Source organism: Mustela nigripes, chromosome 2 (genome assembly GCF_022355385.1).
Source record: "Mustela nigripes isolate SB6536 chromosome 2, MUSNIG.SB6536, whole genome shotgun sequence".
NCBI classification, from domain to species: domain Eukaryota; kingdom Metazoa; phylum Chordata; class Mammalia; order Carnivora; family Mustelidae; genus Mustela; species Mustela nigripes.
Window position 1 is genome coordinate 136,440,051 of NC_081558.1, and position 10,868 is coordinate 136,450,918.

Here is a 10,868-nt window from a genome sequence, read left to right on the forward strand (position 1 = left end):
AAAAAAGGATACATGGTGCCGAGAGAAGGGAGTCTGGGGCAGGGCTGAGGAACACTCACATTTCATAGTGGAGTAGGGCAGGAGGATCCCTGAAAGTAAAACTGAAAGGGGAGGCCAAAATTGTGGAAGGAAACTCAGTGGTTTCTTGGGAGGTAAGGAAGAGTTTGTCTTAAGGAGACAGTAGTGACCTGCGTCATGATGCTAAAAGGCCAAGTTCAGACACATGTCTGTTGGATTTGGTTACAAGAAGGCCTTGTATAAAATGTGGAAGGGCCACCCCGGGGAGATGTGGGGACAAAACTCCAGCTAGGAGTGGTGTGAAGGGCCATGAGAGGTGAGGATATAAAGTCGAGTTTAATTCATTTAAGGAGTTTGGCTGTGAAGGAAAGAGAGCAAAAACTTGACAGTAAATGGGCTTTTAAGTTTAATTTTAGAAGGTTTTAAATTTCAACTTAAAAAAATACTGATAGGAAGGTGCCAGAAAAGAGAGGTTAGAGATACAGGAGAGGGGATTCACTGTTTGCCATTTTTATTAAGACTCCTGGGGTGGCTGGGGAGGGCAAGGGTGAGTCCTAGAGAATAGGGAGTGCGATGCGTGCTCAACATTAAGAGGTCAGAAGGAGGAGAAGTATGAGTGCACAAATAATTAGGGTTGTAGATGGGATGGCAGGCAGTTCAGGTAACTTTTACCTGAGAGGAGTGATAGTTAAGGAGCTGCTGTGAGAGAAGACGTGATGGGCCCTGGGTAAGCAACTTGAAAAGCAGAAGGCTTGCATAGCTCTGAAGCACAGACAAACTAGCTGACCAGCAACAGCGCCGAGACAGACTCACACTTCTTCATGTTATCAGGCAAACTCCTGAGCGTTGGGTCTTCCTGTAATTTGACTTACTTTAGGTAAAATCCAGCTGGGGGATATTTATAAACACTTGGTTTACAGACTGTCACATAAAAAACAAAACAAAACTGTGAAGAGTAAACTCATTCTACTCTTCCTTGATGTAAATTCAATGTTATGTCCCCTAAGAATCTGGAAAATATAGGTCTATCCATATACTCCTTAACTAAATGACATATACAAAATTCAGTTATGCAAACGGAATATATGAGAGTTTTTCCCCCAACCTTAGAGCATTACCAAGGACTCTGTTTTGCAAAGGGAAAAGAATATGGAGTTTGGAGCCAGATAGATTTGGTTTATTTTTTCTTAAAGATTTTATTTATTTATTTGACACAAAGAGAGAGAGAGTGAGAGAGAGAACATAAGCAGGGGGAGTGGCAGGCAGAGAGTGAGGGAGAAGCAGGCTCCCGCTGAGCAGGGAGCTTAACGCAGGGCTTGATCCCTGGGATCATGAACTGAGCCAAAGCCAGATACCTAACCGACTGAGCCACCCACGCCCCAGATTTGTTTTAAATCTAAGTTTTGTTAAGTACTAAAATGACCACAGGTGAGTCACTACCCCTGGGCTCAGTTTTCTCATCTTTTAAATAGTAAGATCTACCTGAATTGGGTTGTTGGAGGATTGAGCGAAGTGATATATGGAAAATATCCAGGACAATGCATGGCACAACGTGCTCAGAGAGGAGTCTTTTTATTTATTCTTGGTTTATAGGATTTATAAGAATAACTTGCAGGGTTACTATGAACAATCTCTCGTTGCCTGTTCAGTCAACCTATTAACATTTATGGAACACCTGCTAGATATCATGTGCCTGGTCCTTTGTTAGCGACAATGGAAACAAAGAAGGTTGAACCGTAGTTGTCGCCCTAGAGCTCCTCATGCTGCACTTAAAAAATGTTTTCATGCAACAGTTTTGTAAACATGCACTTCTAGAGTCTGTTAGTTGCTTAACTGAATGCACAATTTTAGCCCAGTGGCTAGTATATCCGTCACTTAATAGATCTTATTTTTCCTCTCCTCTTCTCCCGAGATAAGATACAGGCAATGCAAGCTTTGTGACCAGTTGTTATACAGAAATCTGATTCAGAATTACAAATAACTTATAATAGGTGTGGAAAGAAACCATCGAAAGGCATGAGCTTCTTAGGAAAGCTGACCTCTGGGCCCAGACGTCCAGGGTTGGTTGCCTGTTTTGCCCTAAATAGCATCCCTGATGTGATCTGAAAAATTTTGCATCTTTTCTGACCCTGCCTGTGTTTCCTGTGGTTTTGCCTCAGGGATATCCTTTCCATTTCTGAAAGCTGAGTGTCTGACACTCATATCTGTTTTAGGTTTCTTGAAGTTCCTTGGAACAGTTTCTTTTCTTACTAAAATTCACAATTTGATGGCCAGTCTTTCTTCTGGCTCAATAAGAGACACTGTGCTCTCCAGAGTCTGTAGCAGGTCACTGCCTTATGATAGCAGGTTCTTTCTTATTCCATCTTCCAGTGAATTAAATTTTTTTGTTTTATGAAATTAAAAAGAATTATATGGGGGCGCCTGGGTGGCTCAGTGGTTTAAAGCCTCTGCCTTTGGCTCAGGTCATGATCCCAGGGTCCTGAGTTTGAGCCCCGCATTGGGCTCTCTGCTCAGCGGGGAGCCTGCTTCCTCCGTCTCTCTCTGCCTGCCTCTCTGCCTACTTGTGATCTCTGTCTGTCAAATAAATAAATAAAATCTTAAAAAAAAAGAGAATTATATGAATGCATTTTCGTAAAATAGTAAGACATGCAAGTTCAGAGCATAAGATGTGAAATACCTTATTTTTTTTCTCATCCCTTCCATTCTTCAAAGTAACACTGTTAACAATTTGGGAAATAATTTTCTGGATATTATTCTATGGATTTCCATACATACTCATTTTTGAAGGAAATATGTATATTCACATACATTTTTAAAATATACATTTTAAATGAAACCAAGATTATAGCACACAAATTATTCCCAAGCTATCTTTTCTCAATAAATGTTGGAGACATTTGACACTGTACATTTAGATCTATCTCAATCTTTTGGTTTTGTTTTGTTTTTTGTTTAAGTTTTCATTGACTTTATTTTTTTTTAAAGATTTTATTTATTTATTTGACAGAGAGAGACAGAGTGAAAGAGAGAACACAGCAGAGGAGAAGCAGAGGGAGAGGGAGAGGGAGAAGCAGCCTTCCTGCCAAGCAGGGAGCCCTATGTGGGACTCGATCCCAAGACCCTGGGATCATGGGATCATGATGTGAGCCGAAGGCAGATGCTTAAGGACTGAGCCACCCAGACACCCCAACACCCCAATCTTTTTTTTTTTTTTTTTGCTTTTAAAGATTTATTTATTTATTTAGGAGAGAAAGAGAGATTGTGCGTGCAATGGGAAGAAGCAGAGAGAATCTGAAGCAGACTCTGCGCTGAGCGTGGAGCCCAATGTGGGGCTCAATCTCACGACCTTGAGCCCAGGACCTAAGCCCAAACCAAGAGTTGAATGCCTCACTGACAGTACCACCCAGGTGCCCCTATCTCATTCTTGTTAATAACTGCATAGAATCCTATATTACAGATGAAACGTAATTTATATAGTCAATCTCTTCTTGATAGCCGAAGGCAAACTCCTGAGTTTTCCCCCAAACTTGGTCCTCCCATAATCTTTTCCATTTCATTTACCTGCAACTCCTCCAGTGGCTCAAGCCAGTATTCTCCAGTCATATCCCACCCTCTGCCTTTTCTTTTTCTTTTTAACACTTATCATTTGACATATACCTCTTTGGACTATGTCAAATATCTCCTCACTGGAATGTGATATCAACAGGTGAGGAACAAGAGATGGCAGCAGTGGGAAGGGCAAAGGTAAACCTGTTCAAAGTAAAGTGTGTGTGTATGCCTGTATGTGTGCATGCGTGTGTTTACCTTGGCACCAACTCTGGATTATCTCCCTTCTGTAATATTTTTTTAAATTAATTATTTTTATTAACGTATAATGTATTATTTACCCCAGGGGTACGTGTCTGTGAATTGTTAGGCTTACACACTTCCCAGCACTTATCATATCACATACCCTCCACAATGTCCACAACCCAACCATCCTTTTCATCCCCCTTCCTCCAGCAACCCTCAGTCTGTTTTGTAAGATTAAGAGTCTCTTATGTTTTGTCTCCCTTCCGATCCCATCTTGTATCATTTTCTCCTTCCCCACTCCCCAAGCCCCCCACTGTGCCTCTCAAATTCCTCATACCAGGGAGATCATATGATAATTATCTTTCCCTGATTGACTTATTTCACTCAGCATAATACCCTCTAGTTCCATCCATGTTGTTGCTAATGGCAAGTTTCGTTTCCTTTGATGGCTGCATAGTATTCCATTGTGTATATATACCACCTCTTCTTTATCCATTCATCTGTTGATGGACATCTAGGTTCTTTCCATACTTTGGCTATTGTGCATTGCTGCTATAAACATTCAGGTGCACGTACCCTTTTGGATCACATTTGTATCTTTAGGTTAAATACCAATAATGCAATTGCTGGGTTGTAGGGTAGCTCTATTTTCAACTTTTTGAGGAATCTCCTTGCTGTTTTCCAGAGTTGCTGCAGCAGCGTAAATTCCCACCAACAGTATAGGAGGGTTCCCCTTTCTCTGCATCCTCCCCAGCATCTGTCATTTCCTGACTTGTTAATTTTAGCCATTTTGACTGGTGTGAGGTGGTATCTCTCTGTGGTTTTGATTTGTATTTCCCTGAGGCCGAGTGTGGAGCACATTTTCATGTGTCTGTTGGCCATCTGGATGTCTTCTTTGCAGAAATGTCTGTTCATGTCCTCTGTGTATTTCTTAATTGGGTTATTTGTTCTTTGGGTGTTGAGTTTGATAAGCTCTTTATAGATTTTGGATACTAGACCTTTATCTGATATGTCATTTGTGAATATCTTCTCCCATTCTGTCAGTTGTCTTTTGGTTTTGTTGACTGTTTCCATTGCTGTGCAAAAGCTTTTGATCTTGATGACATCCCAATAGTTCATTTTTGCCCTTGCTTTCCTTGTCTTTGGTGATGTTTCTAGAAAGAAGTTGTTGTGGCCGAGGTTAAAGAGGTTGCTGCCTGTGTACTCCTCAAGGATTTTGATGGATTCCTGTCTCACACTGAGGTCTTTCATCCATTTGGAGTCTATTTTTGTGTGTGGTGTAAGGAAATGGTCCAGTTTCATTCTTCTGTGTGTGGTTGTCCAGTTTTCCCAACACAGTTTGTTGAAGAAATTGTCTTTTTTCCACTGGACATTCTTTCCTGCTTTGTCGAAGATTAGTTGACCATAGAGTTGAGGGTCAATTTCTGGGCTCTCTATTCTGTTCTCTGGATCTATTTGTCTGTTTTTGTGCCAGTACCATACCGTCTTGATGATTATAGCTCTGTAATAGATCTTGAAGTCTGGAATTGTGATGCCACAAACTTTTTGGGTTTTCTTTTTCAACATTCCTCTTACTATCTGAGGTCTTTTCTAGTTCCATTTCTTTGAAAAAAAAAAAAAAAGGATGGTTGTTTGATAGGGATTGCATTAAACGTGCAGATTGCTTTAGGTAGCATAGACATTTTCACAATATTTGTTCTTCCAATCCATGAGCCTGGAACGTTTTTCCATTTCTTTGTGTCTTCCTCAGTTTCTTTCATGAGTACTTTATAGTTTTCTGAGTACAGATTCTTTGCCTCTTTGGATAGGTTTATTCCTAGGTATCTTATGGTTTGGGGTCCAATTGTAAATGGGATTGAGTCCTTAATTTCTTTTTCTTCTGTCTTGCTGTTGGTGTATAGAAATGCAACTGATTTCTGTGCATTGATTTTATATCCTGACACTTTCCTGAATTCCTGTATGAGTTGTAACAGTTTTGGAGTGGAGTCTTTTGGCTTTACCACATAAAGTATCATATCATCTGCAAAGAGTAAGAGTTTGACTTCTTCTTTGCCAATTCAGATGCCTTTAACTTCTTTTTGTTGTCTGATTGCTAAGGCTAGGACTTCTAGTACTATGTTGAATAGCAATGGTGATGATGGACATCCCTGCCATGTTCCTGGCCTTAGCGGAAAAGCTGTCAGTTTTTCTTCATTGAGAATGATATTCACTGTGGGTTTTTCATAGATGGCTTTGATGATATTGAGGTATGTGCCCTCTATCCCTACACTTTGAAGAGTTTTGATCAAGAAAGGATGCTGTACTTTGTCAAATGCTTTTTCAGCAGCTATTGGGAGTATCATATGGTTCTTGTTCTTTCTTTTATTAATGTGTTATATCACATTGATTGATCTGTGGATGTTGAACCAACCTTGTATCCCTGGAATAAATCCCACTTGGTCCTGGTGAATAATACTTTTAATGTACTGTTAGATCCTATTGGCAGTATTTTGGTGAGAATTTTTGCATCTGTATTCATCAAGAATATTTGTCTCTAATTCTCTTTTTTGATGGAGCCTTTGTCTGGTTTTGGGATCAAGGTAATGCTGGCCTCAAAAAGAGAGTTTTGAAGTTTTCCTTCCATTTCTTATTTTTTGGAACAGTTTACTGTTCAGGTTTTCTATTTCTTCCTGGTTCAGTTTTGGTAGTTTATACTTTTTAGGAGTGCATCCATTTCTTCCAGATTGTCAAATTTGCTGGCGTGTAGTTGCTCATATTATGTTCTTATAATTGCTTGTATTTCTTTGGTGTTGGTTGTGATCTCTCCTCTTTCATTCATGATTTTATTTATTAGGGTCCTTTCTCTTTTCTTTTTGGTAAGTTTGGCCAAGGGCTTATCAATCTTATTAATTTGTTCAAAGAAACAGCTCCTATCTTTGTTGATTTGTTCTATTGTTTTTTGTTTTTTTTTTTTTGTGGGGGGGTTTCTATTTCAATGATTTCGGCTGTGATCTTTATTATTTCTCTTCTTGTGCTGGGTTTAGTCTTTATTTGCTGTTTTTTCTCAGCTTCTTTAGGTATAGGGTTAGGTTGTATATTTGAGACTTTTTTTGTTTCTTGAGAAAGGATTGTATTGCTATATATTTTCCTCTCAGGACTGCCATTGCTGTGTCCCACAGATTTTGAAAAGCTGTGTTTTCATTTTCATTTGTTTCCATGAATTTTAAAAATTCTTCTTTAATTTTCTGGTTACCGTTTCATTATTTAGTAGGATGTTCTTTAGCCTCCATGTATTTCAGTCTTTTCAACTTTCTGCTTGTGAATGAGTTCTAGTTTCAGAACATTGTGATCTGAAAATATGCAAGGAATATTGCATATTGACCTGATTTGTGACCTGATTTGTGACCCAGACTGTGATCTATTCTGAGAATGTTCCATGTGCACTAGAGAAGAATGTGTATTCTGTTGCTTTAGGATGGAATGTTCTGAATATATCTGTGATGTCCATCTGGACCATTATGTCACTTAATGGATTTATTTCTGTCCATTTCAGTGAGGAAGGTGTTAATGTTCCCTATTATTATTGTATTATTGTCAATATGTTTCTTTGTTTTGTTATTAATTGTTTATAGAATTGGCTGCTCCCATGTTAGGGGCATAGATATTTAAAATTGTTAGATCTTCTTGTTGGACAGAACCTTTGAGTATGATATAGTGTCCTTCCTCATCTCTTATTATAGTCTTTGGCTTAAAATCTAACTGATCTAATATAAGGATTGCCACCCCAGCTTTCTTTTGATGTCCATTAGCATGGTAAATTGTTTTTTACCCCTTCACTTTAAATCTGGAGGTGTCTTTGGGTCTAAAATGAGTTTCTTGCAGATAGCATATTGATGGGTTTTGTTTTTTATTCATTCTGATACCCTGTGTCTTTTGATTGGGCCATTTACCCTATTTACATTCAGAGTAACTCTTAAAAGACGTGAATTTAGTGCCATTGTATCACCTGTAAGGTGACTATTACTGTATATTGTCTCTGCTCCTTTCTGGTCTACATTTTTAGGCACTTTGCCTAGAGGACCCCTTTCAATATTTCCTGCAGGGCTGGCTTGGTGTTTGCAAATTTTTAAAATTTTTGTTTGTCCTGGAAGCTTTTTATCTCTCTTTCTATTTTCAATGATAGCCTAGTGGATATAGTATTCTTGGCTGCATGTTTTTCTCATTTAGTGCTCTGATATATCATGCCAGTTCTTTCTGGCCTGCCAGGTCTCTGTGGATAAGTCTGCTGCCAATGTAATATTTTTACCATTGTATGTTACTGACTTCTTGTCCTGGGCTGCTTTCAGGATTTTCTGTGTCACTAAGCCTTGTAAGTTTTACTATTAGATGATGGGGTGTGGACCTATGTTTGTTGATTTTGAGGGGGCATCTCTGTACCTCCTGGATCTGATAGCTTGTTCCTTTTGCCATATTAGGGAAATTCTCTACTATAATTCACTCCAATATACCTTCTACCCCTCTCTCTCTTTCTTCTTCTGGAATCTCAATTATTCTAATATTGTTTCATCTTACGTTATCACTTATCTCTCAAATTCTCCACATCATGGTCCAGTAGTCGTTTGTCTCTCTTTTGCTCAGCTTCATTATTCTCTGTCATTTGGTCTTCTATATCACCAATACTCTTCTACCTCATTTGCCCTTAGCAGTAAGAGCCTCCATTTTTGATTTCACCTCATTAATTGCTTTTTTAAAATTTCAGCTTGCTTAGATTTTAGGTCTTTTATTTCTCCAGAAAGGACTTTTATTTCTCCAGATAGAGTTTCTGTAATATCTTCCATGCCTTTTTCTTTTTCTTTTTTTTGTTTTAAAGATTTTATTTTTTTATTTGACAGACAGAGATCACAAGCAGAGAGGCAGGCAGAGAGAGAGAGAGGGAAGCAGGATCCCCGCTGAGCAAAGAACCCAACGTGGGACTCGATCCCAGGACCCTGGAATCATGACCTGAGCCGAAGGCAGCGGCCTAACCCACTGAGCCACCCAGGCACCCCTTCCATGCCTTTTTCAAGGTAGCACCTTGAGAATCATCATTCTGAACTGCAGTTGTAACATATTACCAATGTCCATATTGATTAGGTCCCTAGCCATCAGTGTTGCCGCCGCCGCTTCTTCTTCTTCTTCTTCTTCTTTTTTGGTGAGTTTTTCTGCCTTGTCATTTTATCCAGATAAGAATATATGAAAGAGGGAACAAAATACTAAAGGGTGGCAAGGATACCAGAAAATTGTATGCTAACCAAATCAGAAGAGATACAAAGCCGGTGGGAGAAGATGGGGGGAAAAATAAATAAAAATAAAAAAATAAAAAATTATATATATAATATATATAAGAAAAACATATATATACAAAAATAAGGGTAAACACAATAAAGGGATGGAATAAGAGTGTAAAGATGGAAATTAAAAAAAAATTCCTAAAAATGAATTGATAAGATAAGTTGGTTGGAAAAAGGAAAAAAAAAATGAGGAATGTGCTCAGACTGGAGACTAGAACAAGGCTATGTGCCAGATTAGGGTATATTTTGATCTATTAAAAGAAATTGCATCCCAAAATCCTTTAGGAAAAAAAAACCTATATGATTACAAAAAGTTTTCAATTAGCAATAATCGCGCCTTGGATAAACCTCATTGGCTACGATACTGCCACTGCGCAAAGCTGTATATGATTACAAAAAGTAAGTTTAAATTCAATGAAGGGATAAAATATTACTATAACAATGAAGTTTTAAAAGTTTTTTTTTTTTGAGAAAGGCATTGTTAAATAAACTAGTTAAAAATGCTAAAAGAGGAAAGTGGTAAAGTTAAAATATAGAATTAAAAAAAGTTAAAAAAATTAACTTTTCAAGGCTAAAGGATCATGGGGAAAAAGTCACAAATTCTATGCATCGCTTTCCCTTAGCTCTGGAGTTCCACTGTTCTCCTTTATCAGTGAGCTTTGCCTTGGCTGCAGGTTTCTGCTAATCTTCTGGGGGAGGGGCCTGTTGCAGTGATTCTCAGATGTATTTGCCCGAGGCGGAATTGCATCACTCTTGCCAGGGACTGGGCTAAGTAATCTGCTGGGGTTTGGTCTCAGAGCTTTGTTCCCTGAATGCCTTCCGTACAGCTTTGGAGGATGGGAATGAAAAAGTGGCCTCCCGATATCTGGCCAGGAGGAGCTAAGAGCTCGGGGCTCCCTGTTCTTAGTGCACCCTCAGAGAAAAGCAGTCAATCACTCCTGTCTCCTTGCTTTCCAGCTGTACTCCGAGCTCACCTGGCCTGTGACTGAGCATTTCTATCTCTGGCACACAGCCCCATTTGGAGTCTCCAAACCCAGCAGATTCCTGCTGTGCTGCTCCTCCTGAAGCAGGAAGGTGAGTCTCCCTGGATCTGCTACTTGTGGGGTCCCTGCTCAAAGAGCGGTGGTCTGACTGTGCTTTGGATCATGGTTTAAGGTAACCTCGATCTATAAGCTCACTCTTAGGCTCTGTCTCTGTAGTTGACTTCCCTGTTCTGATAACTGGCAGCTCTGCAACACTCAGACACCCCTGATCTTTCTTTGACCCCATGAAACCTGGGACCACACTGTCCCCATGAGGGCTCCACCCCTGCTTAGCCTCTGGAGCGATGTCCCTCATGGAGCAGACTTCCCAATGTTCTGATTTTGTGCTCTGCTGCTCTGCCACTTGCTGGGAGCTGCCTCCACCCCCACCACCCCCACTCCCCCACCTATTTTCTGTTGCTTCAGATTCACTTCTCCTCTTGTCCAACCTTTCGGAAAGTGGTCAATTTTCTCTTCCTAGAATTGCTGCTCTTCTCTTCTATCTCTTGTTGAGTGTGGGTGTTTGGAATGGTTTGATAACTCTCTAGCTGAGCTCCTGGGACATGATGTAGTTCCAGCCTGCTACTCCTATGCCCTTTTCTCTCTCTCTCTCCCTTCTGTAATTCTGACAGAAGTTTCTTTACCCCTAATTGCCTGGTTTCCCCATCCCTCCACAAGTGCCTGTTCTGGAATTTGTTGGCTTGTCTGTTCTTTTTTTACCTCTTAC

The 10,868-nt window shown here is 39.7% G+C and overlaps 1 pseudogene; it reads right to left on the minus strand.

Annotated features, from left to right (window-relative positions):
* Nucleotides 1-9,374: 9,374 nt before the first annotated feature.
* LOC132012598 (U4 spliceosomal RNA) lies at nucleotides 9,375-9,501 on the minus strand (annotated as a pseudogene).
* Between the last annotated feature and the right edge of the window lie 1,367 nt (nucleotides 9,502-10,868).